The 23,713-nt window shown below is 38.0% G+C and overlaps 1 long non-coding RNA gene across 1 annotated transcript; it reads right to left on the minus strand.

The window, feature by feature from the left end:
• Positions 1-1,315: 1,315 nt before the first annotated feature.
• LOC107837821 (uncharacterized) lies at positions 1,316-5,054 on the minus strand. The gene is made up of 3 exons (XR_001663867.1): positions 5,043-5,054; positions 1,555-1,561; positions 1,316-1,403 (listed from the first exon to the last, which is right to left on the minus strand). It is a non-coding gene; the product is annotated as an uncharacterized LOC107837821 (long non-coding RNA).
• Positions 5,055-23,713: the final 18,659 nt, after the last annotated feature.

The raw sequence follows: 23,713 nt of genomic DNA on the forward strand, positions 1-23,713 counted from the left end.
AAGTAGATTTTGCATAATAACATATTTGGGATTACATGGGCATTTATTCCCTTGAATGTGCACATTTGAATGCAGTAATCATTACTGTATGATAATAATTAGATAACATATACTCATTTATACACATGGGGAAAACAAGGCATGGAGTATGCATACATTGCCTTTATGACATGAGAGTGGAGCTGTCTGTCAATTCCCAATAAAGATGTGCAAACATGTGTTCTATGCACAAGCATACTCGTTCCATTTGTTCTCCATGCCAGCAAACATAATGCTCCTGTTTGTATTTGTCCATGTGCATGTGCAGCCGCTGGTGTATGCATGACGGTATGTCAGTATTTGTTCAAGTGTAGGAGGATAATAGCCCTCATACGGTCTCAAGTTAATTTCCCATGTAAATAGGACTTTGCTGTTTAATCACACAAAACCCAGACTGAGGAAAGGATCATGTCTGCAGCGTTCATACATGATTAATGGTTTCAGAACTGAAATAAACTCTTCTGTTTTTTTTCCAAACAAGGAGAAAGTCTCAAGATTTTACCTGCTGAGCCCCAACAAATTAACGGTGAGTTTCAGTGTACTACTGAGTATTGTCCGTCCCTGTTTATTACCGGATGGGAGATATGTCATGTTTCACTACATCCAGTTTCTTCCTGTTAACTGACAAATTAATTCCAGAGCCAAAACACATAGACCCCTGCATCATTTGTTGTAGGACTTAATGGATTGATAGCTGAATGATGTCATTTGAAATTCAGCCAAGAATATTTTTTTTCTATAAAGTGGTTCTTCTCTCAGTGGAGTGCACAGTAAGGTAGCTTAATGCGTCATTTAGGAGATTGTCCATATCTTTGAAGATTTCTACTTTCTGAATGTAGCAGCATAAATGGTACGCTGCCACTTTACGGCCAATTTCGGCTGCTGCATATAAGCAAGCCTTCACCTGTCATGAGGCTGCTTGCGTCGTGACATCAACTCAATCTGCTTCCTTTGTTTGCACCGTTATGGGTAAGCGTGGCTGTTTTGTTTGTCAGCTTTAATATTATTTATTAATGCTAACTGGTCTATCTGCTTAGCCTCCTTTGCAATTTTAACCTCCAATATCTGGACCAATCATTTGTCCATTCATTTGTTTGCTGACAGGAAGGTAAGGGCTTAGCAACCTTCACATAGTGTTTTCTTACAGTTGCACTGCATCTAGGCAGAATTGGGGATCTGGTTATTTGACTATGCAGTAATTTATCAGGTCACAGGTAAGCAGCTGCTGCAAGTTATGTTTTTGTTAGCAGTGGTATTAATAATTTGCTCTATTCTTTTTAGCCTTCTGATGACTCATCAGCATTGTACCGGGAGTGACACTCGCTGCTGTTTTGCCTACTTATAAATTGTTTTAAAAGACTAATCTGCACTTTCCCTACTGCCGGTGTTATAGATCAACTGGTGGCTAAATCAACTGGTGGTGGCAGCTGGAAAAGACTGATGTTTCTGTGGGTGTGGCTTTTTAGGACCCCTTTACCGAACCAGGAAGTAAACAATGCAATAAGTTTAAAGAACTACAAATCTTTGCAAAAATACTATCCGATTCCGTAAAACAACCACTAAGATCTCGGGAATAACTAATTAGAAAGACTTTATTGGTCTAATAAGGTATGTTGCCTTTTTTTTTTTAAAGTTCATCTGCAAAACCATCAAAACATGTAAATTACGCAGAACTTGTCCTGACTTATGTGTTGCTTCAGAGGTTGAAACTCGTCAAAGGAAGATCGAAATAGATCTCGATGTGGCATGAGCAGATCTCAAAGCAAAGATCATTCCCTGAAAGCCGACATAAATGTTGAAGAGCCTTGGGATTAAAAATGAAATGTTTAAAAAGATCGACTGGCTGTGTAATTTTTCCACATATTCTTCATATTGTGATATTTCAAATAGGTATCCACAAAAACTATAGCGAAATCTTTTTAACTGTTTCTGTAACGCTACACTTTATTTCCTAGCTCATTTACAGAAGACATGGCTACCGCAGATCTATGTGGCAGTGTCATTTCTTCCTTATTGTTGTTTTTTCTCGTCTTTATTCTTTTCATCAAGTGACCGTAATTCTCAACCATATGAGACATCGCTGAAAAAACAATTGTCTTATATACTTTTACATCAGAAACAGGTTAATCTTCACTCGAACTGAGATTCTGAAAGTGCCACTAATCAATCCAGGCCTGGTTCTTAAAGCGCGGGGTGTCCGTTAGATGACAATCAATGACAGGTAGGAACATCGGACTCTTGGCTATCGTCGTAGCTTGGTGGTTAAAACGGCGCTCTTGTAACTCAGCGACCGCTGGTCCGAGTTTAGTTAGCATCGTCTGTTTCCCTTTTTGGACCAGTTTATTTTATTGTCTACAAAAATAAATGATATAATTCACTTGCTGCCAACATTTTGGAGGTAGTGTTGTTTAACAGGTTTGCCAGACAAACTTTAACTGTAAGAATATTGTCAGATTACCAAGTTGCACAGCTTTGCTTCTGCAGCCGAGTGAAGTCTTAAAGTGAAAACGAAATAATGTGGCTTCCATTAAATGAACAATGAATTAGTTTGCATAATATTATAACTGTTTATATTTATTGATATGCTTGCAGAGCAGGTCAGTCAACATAAGACTGAAAAGACGTAAAATGATCGTCATTATTCTAACAATGTTGGGTGGTAGTACAAATTCTATTTAGTACAGTCTTCTTTGAAGTGGGGTATATTTTATCCACTTAGGTTTACATTGCGGCTATTCATGAGTTAGAATTAATTTATTCTGGTGAACCTGAATGCGAATGGGATTGTGTTATTCATTGATCTGGTTATGCTCAAATGCTGTGTTTTCGAAGCGCAATGAATGCTGTTCTTTAGAAAATTGTTTTGAAACATAATTTTTACATGCAACATTAAACATATAACGTCCAATGGGATTTATAGTAAAGTTTTGCAAACGTTTTTTTCACGCAAGTAGCATTTTTCAACAGGCATCGACACAGCCACCTACAATTTAGAAACATCTGCGGTGCGCATAGGTTTCAACCAGTTGATTTAGCCACCAGTTGATCGATAACACCAGGAGCATTGATGGCAATACTAAGGGGATAAAGTGCAACATTGTAGTGCTATTGTATCACTGTTTTACTCGTATTTTTTTCATTTTTTGTCTTTCTTTTAGGGACTGAGGCTTCTGTGGTGGCGGTGGTGACCCCTGGTGGCGGTGTCTTGTCTTGTGTGTTTTGTTGGAGCACCTTTTTCTTTCTTTGTTTGCTGTGTTTTTGTAATGTCCAGGGTGGTCCCCTTTTTCTGCACTGGATGTTGCCCCTTCTCTCACTACTTCACCCATTGGTAAGCCTCGGTTTCCTTTGAAATTTAAACATGTTATTATAATAAATCTTGTCCAATGCATTCACTGTTTTAACCATTCAATTTCAGATTATTGGAAATTTATAAGATATATTGAAGTTTAATCAATTTTTGTAGAGCCTTCTGAATCTCGTCTCCTCATTTCCAGCAGAACTTACCTGTGTCCTTATTACATTACATTTTCCTGGAGTTATTCTAGGTGGTGTTGTTGGTCATTGTAACCTTTTATATTCTATATTTGCGTTCATAATAAAAAAGAAAAAGAGTCCACCCTCAGGTTGCCACATAAGTATCTTAAGTAAATCCTCCATTTGTACTATTTAGCCCACTTCTGACAGAAGACGAGGTCTTGAAATGCAAAGTACGTCATTTTAAAAATGCTATTGTTTCAACTTCCCTAAAAAAATGTAATTAACGTTTCAACAATGTGAAGTCTTAGTCCTAACGTGGTATCAAGCAGCCTGGCTGGCACTACGCTTTGCTTCACTCAGAGGGTCTGAACTCTCAGTCATTGAGAAACGATTATCAACGAGAGCCAGTCCTGCTTTTTTTTTTTTTTTTATGACACAATCATGATTCTTTGTTTCATTTTGGGGACAGTGTTGCTGGGGTTATTGACTTCACTAAATATTTTTTTTTTGTTTTTAGAAATGGGGAGTGTCTCTGTGGCCTGACAGCTCCTGCTTCTTATCTGTATAATTTTTCTCCTGGCTCTCCTTGGCATACTTTGGTCTGACTTAACAATGTCTCTTCTTGAGAAGTGGAGTTTTTCTCAATTTACAACCTTGGAGTCAATTCTTCCACAGAGCTCCAGTAATTGCCTGTTTGAGACAACATCTACTGTTTGTTTCTTTTAACTTGGTATTAGAGATTTTATGAAATAATGAAATTTCCTTGAGTAAAAATGGAAGTGTACAAAATAAGCATGCAATGTTTGAAAAAGTTGTTTTGAAATGTATTTGCTCTATTTAAAAATGTGTTGTAAATACCTCTAGTACAATCATATGTTCTAAGGAGTCTCATCATTTTGATTTCAGCCGAGGGGAGATCAAACATGATCTGCGGAGACCTTTTTTTTTGCGATGTGTTGACTGTTGTAGTTGGAAAAGCATACTAATCTTCAGCTGTTACGAGTTTTGAGTTTGAAATCTCTAATTAAATGGGTGATAATGAATGTAACTTTCTCACTTCCACCTTTACAAATATCCCATTTCCATTTCTTGCATATAAATAGATGAGTACATCACTGGATGCTTTCTAGTGACATTAGTATGTTTGGCTGACAGACTGGACTACTGCAAAGTTCTTATTAGGATTCTATCAGAGCCTGCAGAGGCTCCAGTACATCCAAAACTCTGCAGCTAAGATCCTGATGAGAAGGACCAAACATGACCATATCACTTCCATTCTCCTCTCTCTTGACCGGCTTCCCAGTTCCACCAGGATTGAATTCAAGGTTTCCCCCCTCCACACCGATGCCCCCCAACTATCTCAAAGAAATGCTGAACCTACAAAACACAACTCACTCACTCCGTTCCATCCACTCAAACCTTCTCCACAAACCCAAAACCAGACTGAGGACCATGGCGGATGGAACCTGCTTCAATGTCGCTCCTCGTTTATGGAGTGCCCTCCCTGACACTCTGAGGGAATTGACTGTTTTAAAAAGGCCTAACACTTTTTTATTGGCCAGATTTTAGGTTAATTGTCTTAGATATTGGCTTTAATCTCTTTTCTTATTCATTTTTTAAATTATTTTTATGCATTACAATTGCTTGTTTTGTTTTTGCCGTTTGAGATCTAAAGATATAGAGCATCATAAATAAAGTCTGTTATTATTATTATTATCAATACTTTTAACCAGAAGGTTAAGTGGTAAACTGTAATGTTACGACAAATGTGTTTATTATAATCAGGTGTGAGACGGCCAGCATCACAGTGGATCTGTGACAGAGTGGCCAGCAGTGGGGCTGACTGGCTCTGACAGTTGGACTGTTTTCTATCAACATAAAGATGCAAGAAGCCAAAGGTGGTGCAGTTGTATGCATGTTTCTAACGCTATCCATCTGCTCAATGCTGACCCCTGCCTGTCCTTCATGCTGAGGCCAGGAGTGCCTCCATAACAGCAGCGGCTTAAAACCGCCAAATCATAAAAAGGCCAGAGCGAGCTTGAGTGAATTATGAGGAAATATTGCCTTCCTTTACAGCAGAGGCTGTGAATGAAGCCATAAAATTATGAGCAGTTTTTATGATGGCCCATTGAAGTAGGATGCTTGTATATTGATGGTTCACAGGCTGTATCCCTCTTCCCCCATGCGGTGGAAGAGCTGACAAAGGGGCCCCTGTGTAACTATTTTTCATGCATTTAATATATTAATTATCCAGTAAATGTTCCCCAGGCAGTGCTTGGGATAGCAGAGAATGACAGCTTTTCAATGAAGCTCATGGTGTGGCCCATCAGGCCACAGTGTATTATGTGGTAAAGGTCATTGCAGGGTTAATGTAACTTTTTATTTGCTGATATTTCATGCGCAGGGATGGTAGTAAGGAAAGGAAGAAAGGCTAGTTTATTAAAAAAACAGAAGAAGCAAAAAAGCAGGACAGAGAGAGATGGGCAGGGCAAGAGTCAGATGGAGGGTGTATGCTGGGAATGCAGAAGATAACAGAAGGATTTTTATTATTGTATTTGGTTCAAATCTTTTTTTTTTTTTTTGCCTTCGTCTGATATCCTTTCCTTGTCTCCATATCCACTCCAATGTACTTTAAAACACAGTAACCCACACAGACAAACCGGCTGCAGCTTCTGGTTCTGCTACCTGGGAGATGCTGATTGGTAATCTTATGGTACAAAGGCGTTACTGGGTTGTAGCTCACTGATAGTCTCCAATCATCCATATCCCACATTCACATGCCATCCCAAATCAATTCTTGATCAATTTCATGCCACAAAAAGTAATAATTCTCCAAAATGGAGAAGACGTTCAGTTTGATAATTTGTGCTGTTGGACTCGTAATTAAACTGCAGGTTGGAAATAACAGAAATAAAAGAACAACTTTTTTTCTCCAAGCCTTTACAATCTTTGATTATGATTCTGGCAGATGTATTTGTTTCAAACACGCTTATTAAACAAGGGTGGAAAAAAGGTTGTTTTAATCACCATATGGACCTTCACTAATTCAGGTGCTCCGATGTGCTGTCAAGGAACAATCGAGGGGAGAGTCGGTTGAAATGATCAATTGTGTGTGTGGTCCCTGGGTGGGACTTTCATTTGCTGCTGCATTCAGCCAGCTGATTGAGCTAATTAGGCCGCCCCCACATCCTGCTGATTGGATGTAAACATTAATATGCCAGAAAATGACTTTGTTGATGTCTGCTGCAATGTTTCACTCTGCACTAAATTGACTGGCTATTGAAAAAAGTACACTGCTGTGATAGTATTTTTCTTGCAGATAGTTTTGCTCATTTCCAAACACTGGATTTCTGATCTATGTCCTATTTATGGTTCATTTTTTAAAATTTATTTGACTTATTCTCAAATTAGCTTAACTTCTGATACAATTAAATCTTTCTAAAAACTTACAAGTTAATCCCCCCTCTTCCTGACCCATTCCCATTTATTGTGACTAAAGCTTACATCAGAAACACACACTGATGACAGTGGACTGCTCCAAGTGGGATTGTTTTTTATAAATCAGACCAGTGTGTGAAGCTGCAGCTCGGTATCTCATCATAGATACAATAGTGTTTAAGAAGGGGCCAAAACAATGAGGCTAGCCTTAAGTATTTGGCTGACCTGTGTTCTTTGTCATAGGTCTAAAAATGCTTTGATGTAAATTAATTTGTGAATAAACTCTTTGATAGTTCCTACATGTTTTTATGCATACAGAACTCAGTGAGAAAAGGTTTCATTAGCATTTAGGAATACCAGGCTCTGTGTTGATGCAGAATATGCTTATCAACTCCAGAACAAAACCAAGAAATATCTAAAAAACATATTTCTTTTTTATTAATCCTGCCAATTGATTAAAAAATGTCATCAGATTAATCACACTCTAGAGCTTCAATCAATCATAGTTAATCACTATGCTTAGCTTTGCAAGCTTGAAATGTAAACCAATCCAAACATCTCAGTTTCCCAGGTTTTCATGTTCAGGAACGTTTAAAAGAAGTAATTTTGTTTCACATGTAATTTAGAAACATTAACTATAAACTGATTGTGCTCCACTGGAAGCAATGAAGAACTTTTAAGTTTTGTTCCATCCATCCATCCATCCATCCATCCATCCATCCATCCATCCATCCATCCATCCATCCATCCATCCATCCATCAATCCATCCATCCATCCATCCATCCATCCACATCCACTTATCCAGGTTTGTGTCAGGGGTAGCAGCTTTCTTCTCCTCAGCCACTTGTTCCAGGCCAGCGTTCCCAGGCCAGGAAAGAAACAAATAGTCCCTCCAGCATGTCCTGGGTCTTCCTTGGGGCCTCCTCCATCTGGGACGGCCTCGGAACACCTCACCAGGGAGGCGTCCAGGAGGCATCCTGACCAGATGCCTGAGGCACCTCAGCTGGCTCCTCTCGATGTGAAGGAGCAGCGACTCTAGTCTTAGTCCCTCTCAGATGGCTGAGCTTCTCACCCTGTCTCTAAGGGAGAGCCCAGACACCCTGCGGAGGAAACTCACTTTGGCTGCTTGTTTCCATGACCTTGTTCTTTTGGTCATGACCCAAAGCTCATGACCATAGATGAGGGTAGAAACGTAGATCGACTGGTACAGACTGGCGCTGTAGTGGCACAGAATGGTACAGTGTCCACTTCACTGCAGACGCTGCGCCGACCCGCCTGTTGATCTCCCACTTCATTTTCCCCCTCATGTTTTGTGAAGAAAATACAACAACCACTGCAGCCTACACACCTAACTCAGTTACAGGAGAACTGCCTCAAGGAATGGGACAAAGTCTAAGCTAACTATTATAGAAAGTATGCAGAAAAACACTCAAAATGTTTGACCAAGAACATGCAATTTTTTTGACACTGTCAAATTTAATGTCAGACAGCGGAAAAGACCAATGTGTGTGTCTTTTAAATATCTGGTTTTAATTTATGACACTTATTGTTATTTTTGCATTTTACATTTGAAAGCTTCATTTTGTTTACTATTGTTTAAAAATGTATTTGTCATAATTTTCTAAATAGTCTCCATGAAAAAATTACATATACTGTAAACTGATCAAATATAAAAAGTTATTACAGTTTGAAGTTACACTTTTTAAATACTGCAGCTGAGTTATTGCAGAGGTAAAATCTCTGTTTATATTGTAAGCTGTTCACTTCAGTAATAAATACTGACATCTATCTGTGTCCCTGAAGCTGCTGTCACCATTTCTTTTCATCAGATGTTAGTATTTCTAAAAAGGCCTTTTTACATTGAAATCAAGTCCTGTCATTTATGATGCGTCATTGTTGCTTATAACTAATATGTTTGCAGTCATATTCAATGAATTAGACTTTGCATCCGATCTTTTTATTCTATCAAAAGATACTTTGATAGAATAAAAGTATCTTTTCAAAGAAGCAACCTTTAAACATGTATTAAACCTACTTGGTTTCCATTAAGCCCATCTTGGTTATAAACTTCTTTTGTAACAATCTTATCTTAAATGTAGTGTATCTATCAGCTGTAACTAGAAAATCATAATAATTGTCAGAAATAAAAGCTTGAAAACATCTTTGTGTAATACATCTATTCATTTATTCTTCACTTAATGAACTGACAGCTATTTAACATTGTCATTTGACATTTGCAAAAATATGTGCCAGTCTGCACAGACAGATTTCATGTTATTTATTATAAGATTAATAGAAACAGCAGTTGTGGAGTATGAGGTATAAAGGGGAGTTCTGTCAATGGGACATTGTGACATTATGTCACTGTGTTAAAACCCTTTACCAATTAGAATAATAAATAGAACTTCACTGCATTGTTTTGTCACTTGAATTGAATAGAAATGCTTGCAACTGACTTTGAATCTGTCTGTATGATTGGATTGAACTGACTATGTACAGTATTTATTTGTCTTAAGACATTTGAATTGGCACCATACAAATAATTCTCTCTAGTAAAAAATAATCCATTCATCCATTTTCTTCTGCGTATCCAGGGTCGGGCCGCCAGGGTAGCGACCCAAATCCTGATGTCAATTATTTGTAACATCTTCAAAGCCAGATGAATTTTGTGAGGTGTTTATATTTTTTCTTAATGCATGTCATATAATACTGATGATTAGTCCTTTATTTTGGGTAGAGATATGTGTTTTGCTACATGCCTTCACTTCTTCACGTCACAAAGTTGGGCCTGCTTTATTGCTTCTGGAGTCTGAGGCACCCTCCATGCACCCTATCTCCCTGCATCACCTATCCCATCTTCATCTCACCCCACTGCAGTGTATCAAGGCCCATTAACCCCTCGCCTGCCTCTCTGCTGGGCCCCTGTGTGCTTAACACTGTGGCGTTAGCTTAAAAGATGTGCCTGCTCCGTCAGATGAGCTTTGCACAGTTTAATAGAGGTCTTGGTGAGGTCCACATTAATATAGTAGGGCTGCTCAGGCAATGACTTACACCTCCCACTATACCCAGCTAACTCCGTCTCCTCCCAGTTTTTTGAGACGAGTCATTTGGTGGTGTGATGGTATGTCTGACCAAACACTGGCTGCACCATGCCAACATTAACCCCACCACTGGGTCACCATTTAAAATATGTGTTTACACTGCAGTGTAAAAGAAATATATCACAGAATGACAGCAGTTTCTTGATAGTTATTTAGATATTAATAACTGAAGTTCTAGTTATTAATGTCTAAATAACTTAGACAAACCACTTCCCTTAAGGGAAGTGGTTAAACCTAATGCAATGTGGTCTGAGATTAGTTTACCATAAAAAATTGACAGTGCAATTTTTAGAATATGAACATCTCAATAAAACAGTCCTAGTTTCACATTCCATGCAGTACAGAGCACTGTCACATTCCGTTTGTAGAGCCTTTTGCTGAAAAACTTCAATATCTGAGGAAGTGTCACAGATGAGCTTGTTACTTTTACAACAATCTCATACATAGCAAGCATATAGTGATAATGGAAATGAATCATTTTACATGCAAAGTATTCCTGGCCAAAACATCTTTGTTTAGCTGTAGTTCTCATATGAAAGAAACCTGTCATTTTTTAATGTAACATAGAAAGTAATCCTGGACCACTGTTACTGTCTCCTTTCTGTCATATGAGGCCCAGTTAATCCCAAGTGATGACAGTTGATCCTGAACTGGTTCTGCTGGAAGGTTGCTCCTGCTCAAAAGACTCTCAATTTCTGCCAGACCCGGTACCAACCACCTACTCTGCTGTACTTCAGCACATGGGGTTACTGCTTATGTTACCATATTGTTTATTATGTGCCACACACGAGTGGTAGAGAAGAACGATACTAATAACCTGAGTCTCATTGAGACTGAGTTCAGACTCAGGTTATTGATGCTTCTTTTGCCGTTTCCTGGCGTTTACACTTATAGTGTTTACAATAAGAGCCTTTTGGGGACACAAATCAACTTTATGCATTTAAAATGCAACCACACATACAAACTATTCTCATCGTCACAGTCAATTACATCATCATCCTCTTCATTGTATGGCTCTCGGGAAACACAAATGACTTGTTGACTATTTTTATAAGATGTGTTACTGCTACACACTGAACCTGATGTTGGACCTCACCTACAATTTTATTGTTCAATAAATCACAACTTGTTCTTGTGTCCATAATTAATGGCAGCTGAAAAGTGTTTTGCCAGCACCATGATGTGCTGCACAGCCCCGCCTTATCCTGCTGATTGCTCCCCCCTGCTGCTACCTACAAACTCCTGATCTGCACTCAGAGATCATCTGCCATCATCCTTGTCCCAGCCTTTGAGCGTTCCATGTCTGAGTTGCTAAATGTTTACTTGCCTTTTTTCTGTCTCATCACCCTTCCTGATTGCGTATTTTGCCTGTTTTCTGTCTCCTGACCATCATCTTTGCCAGTTCCCTGACTGATCGGAGTAAATCTGATTCTTGCTCAAAACCTTGCTTCTTTTACCTGGACTCTCATTACTGCCTCACAGATTCTGGTTCTGTTCTGCCTTCACTGTCTGACCTGTTGTTGACCTGGACTGTTGACCCAGTCATGGTGCTTTGGATCTTTCCCTTAGTGATACCTGATCACTTGATTGGACTGTATGGTGTAACTTTCCCTGTTACCAAAGTTTCTGTGCTCTGTGTTCATTATTTCTGGTTTCCAGAATCCAGTGTTCCCCTCTGTACAGTCCTATGGGTGAAACACGTCCCGGTAAAAGGACATTTTCCAATCATCAACAGTTAAATCTCAGAGCTTCAATTTTCTTGAGGTCCAAGACACTGAAGATACAAATACTACATCCTTGTTCTTTTTTGCTTGTTTTTCCCCCCAGTTTGCTTAATGTCAGTAATGTTGACTTAATAAATACATGAACTGAATATTTAAGTTACTAAATATTTCAGAGACATCTTTTCTACACTGGAAGGTTTTTCATCCTGTCTTTCCTTTTCATTTATTAAACTCCTGGAAGCAGGACAAACTCCTGGCATCTTTGCTTCATTATTTGCATCGTTGTTCAAACTGGTTTTGACAGACGGGAGCTATCTGATAAGAATCACACCTCCTTCATTTGCTTTGGGGATCCAGACAACATCTTTGTTCATATGTACACATGAGAACTGAGAAGGCAGTTCAGACTTTTGAAACACTCATGTTTAAGCAATAATGCATGTGACACATGCAGGGTACTTTCTGTAAAGGGCTAGAGTTGGCCATGCCACCATAGCATGCTGAACATTAAATCTCCACTTTTATTTGAAGATAAACATGAGGACAGACTTGAGTTTATTTTCAAAGAAAAGCTCTCTTTGAGGTATCTATGACAAAGAACTCAAATTATAATTTAAGTGATTATTTTTCATGTATGTGTTTTTGTACAATTTCTAGATGACTGTAGAAAACATTCCATACTGTTTTTAAGTCCATGTTCATAACTAATGTGAAATATCCAAATATATAGATAAAATCAGTCCAGTGGAAGAGTTGTTGCATATTTAAGTGGAGTTCAGCCGGACACAGGGACGAACAGTTGTATTGCAAGTTTGGATTCCATGCCAGCTTCCCCCCACAGGATGCTGCACCCCTGGACAGGATGCCTATTCATTTTTGTAAAAGTATGTAACTTTTACAAAAGTTACATACTTTTTTTTTTGTAAAAGTATGTAACTTTTACAAAAATGTTTCTTTTTACATATTTGTTAAAACTATCACCATTGATAGCGTAATATGAGACTGATGATCTTTGAAGAGACTGAGCTCCTCCACTTTCTTTCTTAGCTGCTATTCCTGTCTGAAGAAATGCACCGGGCCTGGTCAGAACCAAACAAACCTCTCCAGAACTTTAGATCTGGTGTGTAGGAGAATGAGAAGTATTACTGATTTTGGTCTTGAGTGAACTAATCAGTCTTGTATAAAACGTGGCATGCTATGTACCTGTCCACACACAGACTTTACTTTGTCTACATACTGATTGTTATTTTTACTTTCCAGTCTCCTTCTGACTGGAAATTCTGACCCCGTTTACTTTATCAGCTGTCGCCCATGCTGGTCTCCCCCCGTCTTTCAATCTCCACCTCTCTTTCTTCCCTCTCTACCCTTTTCACTTTCCATCTAGCTTCCATCATAGCCATACCGCCTTCTATCCCCCCACCCCTCTGCCACTACAGCCACCCTCCTCCCCTGTTTCTCTTCCTGCACAGCCGTCACTCTGAATTATTTTCAATGAGCTTCTTTATAGCGGGCGCCAGATCTCAGCTCCAACTCATCACTGAGCACAGGGCTGGGGGGACGCGCTCTGCATTTCGATCAGCTCTGAGCCTCCACTTTGCTATTAACCCCTTTCACACTAAACCCCACCACCACCTCTACTCTCCTCTTCATCACACCCACTTTCTTCACCTTAGCTTACTCTATTTCTCCACTCATGTTGATGGTTTCACCTCTCTACCTCCATTGCTGAACTTGACTCTATTTTTACAACTGGTGTTCTGCTAACTTTTTCATCCTTCTGGGGAAACCTATGCAACATTATACATTTTTGGTTGGCAAATTAAATTACTTTAAAATATTACTATTCTCCTATTAAAACACTCTGTAATGTGCAATTTTTCTTTTTTCAAGAAATGGAACATGTAAAGCAATGCATGCTTCATTTCTGATGGTGGTGTGTTTTTCTGTGTGAGGTGTAAGCAGCACCTACATGTCAACTGTTATTGAGCACGACTATCTGCTACAACAAAAATGGGGATGTCATACATTTCCCAACAAAGTGATTTTTTGTTCCACTTGGTGTTTATGACAAAACCATTTCTGATTTAATGAATCAATGTAGGCATGTCTTTTAGTGCACAATTAATTATTTTCTTAGGTTATAATGTGAAGTTCCACAAGGCTTCATTCTTGAGCCAGTTTTATTCAATGCACATGCTTTATCACTTTTGCTTAGATTTTGAACAAAAAAATACCTCTCACCATACCTAAGATGATTACACACATATTTAAATATTTAATGGAATCATTCAATAAAAGTTTTGAATTCAGATTTTGATCTGGTTGTTTTCCCCCACCACACATAAGCATTGAAAAACATGTCTTTAAAAACGGTGGCTCAGCAGGTAGAGTACTTGTATGGGATGGGAATTTGTTGGATGTGTGTGTGAGTCCAACTGCGTGTACTAATATGTCCTTAGGCAAGGCACTTAAAATAAGAGTTCTGTTGATCTATATATTTGTGAATGAATATAAAAATAGACAAGTGCTTGAGAACTGAAGTGTAAATGTATCTTGAGACTGTATAAGTTCAGATTCTAGAAGACTTTCTCAAAGGTAGAACACTGATCAAAAATACATAGTGCTTAATGTTATATACAATCCTTTTTACTATCATTATATAATTATGTGCATTTGCAATGAATGTTTTATTACAAGTGTATGTTTGGGTTATTTGCATGTAGAATAACTAGAAGACATCAAGGAATTCCCATATTAGCTGATGATACCATGTGTTAAGTCTGGCAACTAAAAAAAGGGTATGAAGTAAAAAAGGAAGATTTAAAGGACTACATGTTGAGTTTAAGGCCAAATGCCTGGTCTCCTCATTGCTTCTCTGGTCACCCTCCTGATACAAAACTGTTACAAAGATGTATGAACATATAAAGTCCCTTTTGCACTTTTAGCAGGCCTGGGCCAGCCTGCTTCAAACCTGGGTCCAGCACTTCTAGCCCAGTCCCACTCTGCTCCCTGGAGCCCCGAGAGCCATGCTTCCCATCGGGCCGGCCAGACGGGGCTGCTTTGAAATCAGCTGTTAAGTGATGCATTGGCTGCAGGACGGGTACGGGGGAGTCATCTTCCACATTTCTCAGTCAGAGGAGCGTTAACTTTCTCGGTGTCATTTTGGCTTACAGTGCAAACAAAATATTCTAGTAAATCTATTTTAACTTGTGAGTTTTTAAATGATAATTATGACATATTCAACTGACTTTTCATGTTCACCCTCTCCCGACACCCTTAGTTACTGTTGCTACACCCATCAAGCTTTCTGTAGCCGATGGAGTGTTAGCATGTCAGTGATAGCTTGTATACCAGTGCACTAGTGACTCCTTTTGGAGCAATACCGGCACAATATCCTCCAGATCAAGGTAAAAGTGGTTACAATATGCAGTGGAGAGATATTCAAAATATTACAATATGCAGTGAAGGGGACATAACAATTCTCAAGGTTAAAGCATATTGGTCTCCAAGTAGTCATCAAAATGATTTCAAGTTGCTTGTTTGGAGACTAACATTCCATGTTACTTAGCTAGTTACTTTTAAGAAGTTAATCTGACAGAACCTAATGTTATGGGGCAGCGCCGCAGCATTAGGACAGTCTTTGAACTCGACAACACGCCGTCACATGGTTCATGACGCTCTCAATAGCTCCTAACATGTCAGCCTGTCTGTCAGTTTGAATGGCTAAGAAACAACTTTTCTTACTTTTCCCTATGATTTGTGATAATTATTGAGCAATAATTAACTTATTACCTCACTGCATATTTTATCAAATCATCTTGAGACATGACAGGGACGTTTATCACCGTTATAAATTTTAGAAAGTAACAAGACTACAAACACATCTTAGAATACATATAGGCTACGGACCATATTATATGTTAAATAAGTGTCTATGCAACACACTGATCACTACAGGCATGTCTACAGTGTTTATAATAATGTTATGCACATATCAAGTAAACAGGAGTAACAATGCCTATTATGAAGCTTTCTAATGTCCTCTGCATGCTAGCATGGGAGTGTTATATTGTAAATGCCAGCAGTTAGCACTCCTCCAGTTTATCTTCAGATCTCCTACTTGACCAGGTATGTCTGTGGCACAAGCGCTACTCTAACTTTTTGGTTACACTTAGAAAATGGTGTGCAGGCTGTTCATTGCAGTTGACTGTGAGTTTGTGGCCCGGTACAACAGACGGTTAGCTCGGTACCCACCCACATCCCTCGCATCTGCTCCAGTATCTCCATGGTCACTGCCTTCATGTGCTTCAGTTCTCCATTTAGTTGCAACAGTAAGGACTGTTCTCTACCCATTAAACAAATATTTTCTCATTTCAAATCTCAGACAAAAACCATTTTGTCCTGTCGCTGTACAAATGCTTTAGAAAAACAAAAAGATTATTTGTGTCCATAAGGGTTGCCAGGACAAGAGTCTTACATCAAGTAAACATGACAACGGCATTCTTCCTTATTTTTTGAAAAATTGGTTTTATTGTTATCTTAGAAATATTTGTTTGGACTGATCCTAGTCCTAACTTAGGTGTGTTCAATATTTCTATAAATGGTCTTCCAAGAAATCTAATTTCCTCGGTGAAATCACTATATGACCAACACTAAGAACACACCACACACTAAGAACACACCACACACTAAGAACACACCACACACTAAGAACACACCACCTGCCAGGTATTTTCATAAATTTTTCTAAAGCAGAGAGACCTTGCGGTTGAGAAAATGTTGTCTGTTGAGTTTTATATCATATCCGTACTGTTTTCCATCTCTCTCTGCAATCTACTCTCTGTCCGCCTGCTGTGAGGGAAATCTGTTCCGGCACATCCTCCTGTAGAGGAGTAAACACTTTTCTGTTTCCTGCCTGAGGAAGATCTACAGGATGGATGGCACACATCAGCCAGTGGCACCGTTCCAGAGGTCTTATATTTTGTAGGTGAAATTAAAAATGTAGCTTGATAGCACACCCAGATTTAAGTTGATATTTTAAAATTTCTCCCTAAAAACACTGCTTTTAAACTTGAACTGTAAAAAACAAAACATATTCTGAGAGTTGATGCTACGTTTCTGGACACTGATAAAACTTTTACCTGTTGTCTGTCATTATGTGTGATGGCAGCAATGACTTGTTGCCTCCTTCACATTTGTGCTTGTACTGCAAAAATACAAAATTTTTCCAAGTCATTTTGGTCTAGCTTCTAGACAAATATCTTAGTACACACTGTAAAAAAAAAAAACGGCCTCAATTTACGGTAAAAAACTGGCAGTTTTGGTTGCCAGAGTTTTACTGTCTTTATCCAGTAAAATTTACCGTCTTTATACAGTAAAATTCTGGCAACCAAAACTGCCAGTTTTTTACCGTATTTTTAAAATACGGTAAAATACCGTATTTCCTAAAATATGGTAAAATAAAAAATTCAAATGTGCTTTTGCCATAGTAAATACGGTCATACTGCCTGAGGCATAATATCTACATAAGTGAAAAACATAGCCAAGACTGCATGATATATTGACATTTTATTGTAAAAAAACCCCCCAAAAATTTATGGTAAATTACCGGTCGCAGTTCTTACCAGAATTTTACCATAAAAATTACAGTACAACACACAAGGAAGTGTAACTTGTCAGCATTTCAATACAGAAAGTTATAAAGAAAATGTATTCAAATTAAACAAAAAATACAGATTACGAGTAATCCACTTAAAGAAACAATTTCTATTTAAAAATTCAGTTAAAAAAAGAACCGACTCTATTTTCTGTCCAGTTTCCTCCCGGTATTACTGAGATCTGGAAAACAAAACAAACAAACAAAAAAACAGCATTTGTCCATATAAGAGATAACTTATTGAGAAGAAAAACCAGTGATAAAAGGATTCTTGTTCTGGGTTGAGCGTAACAAGTCACTGAGTTCAGACTTCGCTCAGGATGGTTGTAGTCTTCCCAGTCACAGGTTGAAATTGAGACTCACATGTTGTCAATCAGGCGTTTCCTCTCTGCTGGAAAACAAACAAAGCAAAAGTTTTATATGATGTTACATGAACATCATATAAATGCACCATTCGCTTAAATGTTTGTTTCACCTTTGCTGACTTGCATATGGAGACTGGTACTTCAACCAGGCGATGTGATCATTTCTGACTGAAAATTCAGTAGTTCTTAAACCTTTGTTTGTTGACTACAGGTGTTTATACAAAGCTCCGTCTTGGAGCAGCAATCCTTTTCTTCTTTTTTCAAATGTATGTCCCCAAACAAGAGTGAACCCTTGTAACATGTTAAACAATCTTACATCCAACTTTCAATACACAAATTGACTTTAAAAGTTAAATAGCTATAACTGTTTTAGGCAATTTATGAAATAGATACTCACCATTTATCCGAGTCTCATGAAGCCCAATAAGTTGTCTTCAATCATTTATGTAAGTTACAATTCCTGCAAGCTAGCAGAAACAAAGCTGTAAATGTGTACACGTTTCATACAGGCAAACCAATAGATACACCTGAGACAATTTATGCTGTTAGTTTTTCTCAGTCACTTTTGGTGCATTTCTCAAGTCATTGTTGGCATTTACAAAACAGTAAGTGCATTTCTCAAAACAATTTGTAGAAGCAGCAAAAATAACATTTGTTTGCTTGAAAAATCCTTAGCTCAGCTCTCAAAACTCTGTCAGTTAACATATCAGTGACTCAAAATAATAAGCTATAGTTTCTCTATGTACAGATAAGACAATCAAATTGATTAGTTATGGGAAGAGGCTACAAAATTCACATTTACGCTTTTGCTGTAATTTATTACATGCCATGGTGATTCAGACAGAAATGCAGAGAACAAAAAAAAAAAGTAGAAAAGGAACAATAGGACAATCTCCTCATGGAAAACTGTACAGTGATGTAGAAATTACTTAATTACATTATATTTTAATTTCCATCATCATGCTGACAAAGGTTCCTCAGTGGGGTTAAGGCAGAGGTTCCCAAACTGTGGGGCGCGCCCCCTAGGGGGGGGCGCCGTGTCATTGCAGGGGGGGCGCGGGAAGCCGTCTCGATGAAAAAAAACCCCAAAAAACATGAACACTGTATGCGCTGGGTTTTTACCTTAGAATGGCCAACTCTCTGTTATTCCTATGTCAATTTGATACAGTAGAGCAGGGGTCCCCAAACTTTTTCCTGCGAGGGCCACATAACTGTTCCCTTTTCTGGTCGGGGGCCGGTCTTAGGTTTTCGAGAAAGAAACCTTAGAAAAGTTTTGTTGANCAATAGATACACCTGAGACAATTTATGCTGTTAGTTTTTCTCAGTCACTTTTGGTGCATTTCTCAAGTCATTGTTGGCATTTACAAAACAGTAAGCGCATTTCTCAAAACAATTTGTAGAAGCAGCAAAAAAAGCATTTGTTTGCTTGAAAAATCCTTAGTTCAGCTCTTAAAACTCTGTCAGTTAACATATCAGTGACTCAAAATAATAAGTTATAGTTTCTCTATGTGCAGATAAGACAGTCAAATTGATTAGTCATGGGAAGAGGCTACAAAATTCACATTTACGCTTTTGCTGTAATTTATTACATGCCATGGTGATTCAGACAGAAAAAGACATAAATGCAGAGAACAAAAAAAAAGTAGAAAAGGAACAATAGGACAATCTCCTCATGGAAAACTGTACAGTGATGTAGAAATTACTTAATTACATTACATTTTAATTTCCATCATCATGCTGACAAAGGTTCCTCAGTGGGGTTAAGGAATGAACAGTAGGGTGGGAGGACCTCCATCAGCATCATGTTGTGGGTTGCAGCCATATCCTGATGTTGGACTGATGGAAACTGGCAGATGTCCTCAGCCTCTTCTGCTTCCCTCCCAACTATTTCCTCCTCAGCCTCACTCCTCTTCTTCTCTCTGGCTGTTCACTCTGTCCAGATACTTGTTCATCAGTTCTCAGAAATGTAACATTGTGTTGTGTTCTGACTATATAGACCATATCGTTGCCAACTGATGGTTCACAATCTGTTTTCAGAAAACTGGTTGATCGTTGGTTGAGCTAATGGTTCATACATTGACCTGTTAGAGAAACTCAGGACTCACTTGGGAGCAATTTACCAATTCAGGACAGATTTAGAAAAAAATCAAATATAAATTAATTAAAATATGATTGACATTATGACAACTTTAAGACTTATGCATGTTAAGACTTACACAATGAACTTATGCTGTTTTGGAAGTTGAGAATTCAACACAGACATGTTTAACATATTTTGATCAACGTGATTAAAGCAAATTACAATGGGGAAAAGCAGAGAAGTGCACATAATCAGTTACATGATGTACAAAAGCAAAACTTGCAAAAGGAATGAGATGTGCAGAAGTGACACAGTAATTTGAAGATTGAACAGGTGGTTTTAAGAATTTCAATTCTGTTCTGAGAAATGCACCCAAACTGAGAAAAACTGTAAAATATTAATATTTAAATTTCCTTATCTTAAAACCCTTCAACTGCCATGGACCCAGTGACTTTAGTGCAAGTATTTTGGGGGTGAGAGTCAAGAGGTCAAAGGAAAATATTAAATATTAGCTCTGATGCCAAGCGTTATACTTCCAAGTATTACCAAAGTATTGAAACAAAAGCTAAGGTGTTCTTCACAGATTTAACTTGCATGCATGAACATTTCACACTCAAAGTAATTCAAATTAATTACTGAACCAAACTTGAAAAAGTTGCTTCTGCCATTAACAATAACTTTAAGCACATGCAGTCTAAAGTAGACCAGAAATATAATCTATGCAGTCGTTCTTACAGAAACATTAATGGAAGTGTTGCCTCTGGGAAAATTAAATGTTCCATATAGTAAAAAATATCTAGCTGCAGTGCATGTACATAAACAGCATGGCTCAGAAATTACACATTTCTTTATCAGTTGGTTAAAGTTAGCTAACTTAAGTTAAAACCGAGAAAGGGGCTCACCTGTGATGCAGAGATGTGTTTCCTTCTCCTTCTCCTCCTGAACGCGCAAAAATAGCAGAAACTTGATTTCAAAGACAGGAGCCGCATCCTGACAAGGACCAGGCCTACTGGGCTCTCAGCACCCTGAGCTAGCACCTGCTAGTTAGCAGCCTTAGCTAGCGCACTGTGACTTTACTGTGTTGAGTTCAGGACACCACAGTATCCTGAGCCATGCTCGACTACAGGAACAGAGTTAAAAGAATCTTGCTGCTGATGCTGAAGGACCAAGCAGCAATACAAACTAGATAATTATTTGTTTACATGACAAATAACAGTCTCCATTTACTGTAAACCCTGCTATTTATCAGAATAACAAAATGAAAAACTCTCTAGACTCTTCTCTCCTAATAGCACAATATTTAAAACCAAGTGTGGGATTTGTGAAACTTCAATGAAGGGCGACTTCACAACTTTTATGATTTTGGATAACACTAGAATTGTTCTTTATTGAAGTTTCACAAATCAGATAAAGGTTTCACAAATCCCACACTTGGTTTTAAATATTCTGATATGAGTTGAGAATAATCAAGTCCAGATTTAAAGAGTCTAGGTGTTGTAGTGTTTTAGCTAGAGTAAATTAAAGATGCTGATGGTAGTGAAAAATTAGGTGGAATTGCCCTTTAGCCATTTCCCAAATTGGAAGCAGCAAAACCGACTTCAGCTTCATCCAAGCAAGAGGGGCTAACATACAGTTCTCTTAATGTATAAGAAATCTATGGTCGGCATAAAATTAATCTCAAATGCATCATTTAATCAAATACTCTCATAAATGATGGTTGGATTGGCTGTAGGCGTTTGCTTTGCAATCGGTGGGTTGCCAGATCAATGCCTGGTCTACTGTTGAGATTTCAGTTTGGTGTATTAAAGGCATTATTAAAAAAGAAACCAAAATATCACACCAGCATTCTGTTCTTTGTAAAAATTACTTTTGCAGTCTCGTTTACGGTTTTACATTGTAGATATAAATATCAGCAAAATTTGTAATTTTGGCTGATTAGTACTGTTAAGTTTAGGGTAATTAACTGCTGGCAATATTACAATATTTTTCTATTAACTTTACAATTACTTATATTTTTACAATATATTTCTGTATTTCCTACATTCATGACTGTCAAAATTACTTAGGATATATGTTTATTGAGTTATGATAACTCCACGTATTTTCTACGGTAGTATAATGCTTTTGATATTACAGTCAGTAACTGTTGGTATTTTACCATTTTTTACCATAGATTTACGGATTTTTTTTGCAGTGTCGACTTACTGTAATTCCATGTATTTTCTATGGTAAAATGTTTTGGATATTACGGTCAGAAACTGTTGGTATTTCACAATTTTCTACCGTAAATTTACTGACTTTCTTTGCAGTTTCGACTTACGGTAGTTCCATGTAATTTCTACGGTAATGAAATGTTTTTGGATATGACGGTCTTTTACCGTTTTTTACCATACATTTACTGACTTTTTTTACAGTGCACTTGAAATCTTGAAATAAGACAAAACTAACTTAAAAGTAATTTTTCAGCAATGTATAGAAGCTGGTTTTAAGTCAACAATTGCTTAATATTGATAAAAGTGTACTAGTCACATTGGCAGATTACTTCACTTACAGCAAGACATTTCTCCCATGTAAGAGGTGAAATTATCTGCTAATGTAACCACTACTTTTGCATCAATATTAAGGAACTATTGACAAGCTCCTGTATGTTGCTGAAAAGTTACTTGTGAGTTAGTTTAGTCTTATTTCAAATGTACCAAGATTAGACTAGAAAACAGACCAAAAAATGCTTGGTGAGATGTTGTGTTTTGCAGTGAACAGCAGCATCCAACCACCATTAAAAATAACACATTTTGGCAGGAGGAATGATTTGTCATCAACAGAGTTCAGATTTAATGCTTGTCACTCCCTCTTCAAGATAGAGAGGCCTGTTTGTTTAAAGATCACTTTACTGATCACTGTGTTGAATCAACTAAGTCATCCACGACTAATCCTAGATGAGTGTGAGAAATTGATTTAGGAATGCAGTCATATGATAGGCTTTGTAGCAGCATTGTTAGACAGCATTATGTATATTGTAATATATATATCAGTGACGTGTGGTGAGGTTCATTGCTGGTGAGGCACTGGCTTACGACTATATAGACACCATGTATGTTATTTGACATACGGAAATTTTGCGCCGGCGTACAACGCTGGGGGGCAAAAAGACTAATCTTTTACATGTCATCCATAGCCAAGTTAACTCAGTGAAACTTAGAAATGTAGGTATTAATTTCGTGCTATGATCCACAGCAAAGGGAAAGAGGTATTCGCCACGCTACACGCAGATTCGTTGCCACAGCAACTGCCAACATGTTTTAGGATTTAACACCAAAAAAACTAATTAGCTACCGCTTCTACTTTACTGAATTACTTAGACATACAGACTGTAGCCCACAAAACGCACATTTCATTAAAAAAACTGAACAAAAACATCTTATTGCTGTCTTACCTTTATGTATCAATGAAATCCATGCACCACTAATTCTGCACAAAAATATCCGTTCATCCAAAGCCAAGTCTATCCTCGGCATGTCTTTTCTACTCTGTTTAAGAATCATCAAACTGTCTCGAAGCAAAACTTTCAGCTCCGGTGTTGGTCTTCCATTAGTTATTGTCTCCTGCTTCAATTGAAAATCCACTTTAGAAAACTGTTTAAATGTAGAAATGTCTTTCATGTTGACGTCGGAAGAGAAAACAAATATATCACTGTACTTTACTTATTTACTGTATGGCTAGCTCCATGGCTAGCTCACTGTCTTACTCTGCAGTTGTGGAGTCACAATATCTGGGATCATGAGCGCCCCCTGCCATGAGGCAAGAGAACTGCCTGCCTCACCTCGAGTCTGTT

This window comes from Poecilia formosa, unplaced genomic scaffold, assembly GCF_000485575.1.
Source record: "Poecilia formosa unplaced genomic scaffold, Poecilia_formosa-5.1.2 Scaffold179, whole genome shotgun sequence".
Taxonomy (NCBI): Eukaryota; Metazoa; Chordata; class Actinopteri; order Cyprinodontiformes; family Poeciliidae; genus Poecilia; species Poecilia formosa.